This window comes from Oncorhynchus keta, unplaced genomic scaffold (genome assembly GCF_023373465.1).
Source record: "Oncorhynchus keta strain PuntledgeMale-10-30-2019 unplaced genomic scaffold, Oket_V2 Un_contig_2177_pilon_pilon, whole genome shotgun sequence".
Lineage (NCBI taxonomy): Eukaryota > Metazoa > Chordata > Actinopteri > Salmoniformes > Salmonidae > Oncorhynchus > Oncorhynchus keta.
This window is the reverse complement of record NW_026282598.1, coordinates 278,598-282,500: the sequence shown is the minus strand read 5'-3', so window position 1 is coordinate 282,500 and position 3,903 is coordinate 278,598. Positions and strand designations below refer to the sequence as shown.

General features: G+C 44.0%; 1 long non-coding RNA gene across 1 annotated transcript; it reads left to right on the top strand.

Annotated features, from left to right (window-relative positions):
• Nucleotides 1–257: 257 nt before the first annotated feature.
• Nucleotides 258–720, top strand: LOC127921226 (uncharacterized). The gene is made up of 3 exons (XR_008108458.1): nt 258–349; nt 415–503; nt 651–720. It is a non-coding gene; the product is annotated as an uncharacterized LOC127921226 (long non-coding RNA).
• The last annotated feature ends 3,183 nt before the right edge of the window (nt 721–3,903 follow it).

The following is a 3,903-nucleotide window of genomic DNA, read 5'->3' as shown; positions in this document are numbered from 1 at the left end:
CAGACAGACAGACAGACAGACAGACAGACAGACAGACACAAGGTGTTACAGACAGAAACAGACAGACAGACAGACAGACAGACAGACAGACAGACAGAAACAGACAGACAGACAGACAGACACAAGGTGTTAAGCACAGAAACAGACAGACAGACAGACAGACAGACAGACAGACAGACAGACAGACAGACAGACAGACAGACACAAGGTGAAGCACAAAACAGACAGACAGACAGACAACAGACAGACAGACAGACAGACAGACAGATAGACAGACACAAGGTGTTAAGCACAGAAACAGACAGACAGACAGACAGACAGACAGACAGACAGACAGACAGACAGACAGGTGTTAAGCACAGACAGACAGACAGACAGACAGACAGACAGACAGACAGACAGACAGACAGACAGACACAAGGTGTTAAGCACAGAAACAGACAGACAGACAGACAGACAGACAGACAGACAGACAGACAGACAGACAGACAGACAGACACAAGGTGTTAAGCACAGAAACAGACAACAGACAGACAGACAGACAGACAGACAGACAGACAGACAGACAGACAGACAGACACAAGGTGTTAAGCACATAAACAGACAGACAGACAGACAGACAGACAGACAGACAGACAGACAGACACAAGGTGTTAAGCACAGAAACAGACAGACAGACAGACAGACAGACAGACAGACAGACAGACAGACAGACAGACAGACAGACAGACAGACACACAGAAGACAGACAGACAGACAGACAGACACAGACAGACAGACAGACAGACAGACAGACAGACAGACAGACAGACACAAGGTGTTAAGCACAGAAACAGACAGACAGACAGACAGACAGACAGACAGACAGACAGACCCAAACAAGGCATACTGATATGATTGCTACCATAGACAGAATAGAAACAGATGCTTTTGTACCTTAAACCCTTATAGCTGAAACATTCACTGCCTTCAGACAGTATTCACACCCCTTGACCTTTTTCCACGTTTTGTTTTTGGGATTGAAATGGATTTAATTGCATTTTTTTGGTCAACGATCTACACAAAATAGTCTGTATTGTCAAAGTGGAAGAATGTACGGAAATTAAAACGCCTCATATCTTGATTAGATAAGTATTCAATCCCCCCTGAGTCAATACATGTTAGAAACCTCTTTGGCAGCGATTACAGCTGTGAGTCTTTCTGCACAGAAAGAGACAGACAATACAGACAGAATCACAGACTGACAGACAGACTGACAGACAGACAGAGTCAAGACAGAAGACAGACAGACAGACAGGGGTAAGACCCTGAGTCAATACATGTTAGAATTACAGCTGTGAGTATTTCTGAAGACCCTGACAATACATGTTAGAAACAGACAGCTGTGAGTCTTTCTGGGGTAAGACCCTGACAATACATGTTAGAATCACAGCTGTGAGTCAGACTGACAGAAGACCCTGAGTCAATACATGTTAGAATCACAGCTGACAGTCTTTCTGGGAAGACCCAGAGTCAATACATGTTACAATCACAGCTGTGAGTATTTCTGGGGTAAGACCCTGAGTCAATACATGTTAGAATCAACAGCAGACAGACTGACAGAAGACCCTGACAATACATGACAGAATCACAGCTGTGAGTACTGGGGTAAGACCCTGACAGACAATACATGTTAGAATCACAGGTGTGAGTCTTTCTGGGGTAAGACCCTGAGTCAATACATGTTAGACAGACAGACTGACAGTCAGACTGAAGACAGACAGACAGACAAACATGTTAGACATCAGACAGACAGACAGACAGACAGAGTCTTTCTGGCATACTGAGACCCTGACAAATACATGTTTTGTACTTAATCACAGAAACTGTGAGTCTTTCTGGGTATTCAAGACCCTGAGTCAATTTTCATGTTTTTGAATTGAAACAGCTGACAGTTGCATTTTTTTGGGGTAAGACCCAAAGTCAATACATGTTAGAATCACATGCTGAAATTAAAACGTATTTGATTGGATAAGTAAATCCCCTGAGTCAATACATGTTAGAATCACAGCTGTGAGTCTTTCTGGGGTAAGACCCTGAGTCAATACATGTTAGAATCACAGCTGTGAGTCTTTCTGGGGTAAGACCCTGAGTCAATACATGTTAGAATCACAGCTGTGAGTCTTTCTGGGGTAAGACCCTGAGTCTATACATGTTAGAATCACAGCTGTGAGTCTTTCTGGGGTAAGACCCTGAGTCTATACATGTTAGAATTACAGCTGTGAGTCTTTCTGGGGTAAGACCCTGAGTCAATACATGTTAGAATCACAGCTGTGAGTCTTTCTGGGGTAAGACCCTGAGTCTATACATGTTAGAATCACAGCTGTGAGTCTTTCTGGGGTAAGACCCTGAGTCAATACATGTTAGAATTACAGCTGTGAGTCTTTCTGGGGTAAGACCCTGAGTCTTTTGCACACCTGGATTGTACAATATCTGCACACACTGTCAAGTTGGTTGTTGATCATTGCCAGACAGACATTTTCAAGTCTTGCCATGGATTTCCGAGCTGATTTAAGTCAAAACTGATGAAAGGTGAATTCATCTCCCAGTGTCTGGTGGGAAGCAGACTGAACCAGGTTATTGTCCTGCTGAAAGGTGAATTCATCCCCCAGTGTCTGGTGGAAAGCAGACTGAACCAGGTTATTGTCCTGCTGAAAGGTGAATTCATCTCCCAGTGTCTGGTGGAAAGCAGACTGAACCAGGTTATTGTCCTGCTGAAAGGTGAATTCATCTCCCAGTGTCTGGTGGAAAGCAGACTGAACCAGGTTATTGTCCTGCTGAAAGGTGAATTCATCCCCCCAGTGTCTGGTGGAAAGCAGACTGAACCAGGTTATTGTCTTGCTGAAGGGTGAATTCATCTCCCAGTGTCTGGTGGGAAGCAGACTGAACCAGGTTATTGTCCTGCTGAAAGGTGAATTCATCTCCCAGTGTCTGGTGGAAAGCAGACTGAACCAGGTTATTGTCCTGCTGAAAGGTGAATTCATCTCCCAGTGTCTGGTGGAAAGCAGACTGAACCAGGTTATTGTCCTGCTGAAAGGTGAATTCATCTCCCAGTGTCTGGTGGGAAGCAGACTGAACCAGGTTATTGTCCTGCTGAAAGGTGAATTCATCTCCCAGTGTCTGGTGGAATGCAGACTGAACCAGGTTTTTCTCTAGGGTGTTGCCTGTGCTTAGCTCCATTTTATTTATCCTTAAAAAAAAACTCTGTAGTCCTTGCCGATGTCAAACATACCCATAACATGATGCAGCCACCACCATGCTTGAAAATATAATATATGTTGAGTTGGAGTTGCCCCAAACAAGCCTGTCTTCTCAGTAGTCTGCATGGTGGAAGCTGCTGACTGATATTAGAGCAGTATAAAGAGATAGAGAAGTCTTCTCAGTAGTCTGCATGGTGGGAGCTGCTGACTGATATTATAGCAGTATAAAGAGATAGAGAAGTCTTCTCAGTAGTCTGCATGGTGGGCGCTGCTGACTGATATTATAGCAGTATAAAGAGATAGAGAAGTCTTCTCAGTAGTCTGCATGGTGGGAGCTGCTGACTGAGATATCTTCTCAGTAGTCTGCATGGTGGGAGCTGCTGACTGATATTATAGCAGTATAAAGAGATAGAGAAGTCTTCTCAGTATCTGCAAGCTGCTGACTGAGCAGTATAAAGAGATAGTCTTCTCAGTAGTCTGCATGGTGGGAGCTGCTGACTGATATTATAGCAGTATAAAGAGATAGAGAAGTCTTCTCAGTAGTCTGCATGGTGGGAGCTTATAGCTGACTGTAGTATTATAGCAGTATAAAGAGATAGAGAAGTCTTCTCAGTAGTCTGCATGGTGGGAGCTGCTGACTGATATTATAGCAGTATAAAGAGAT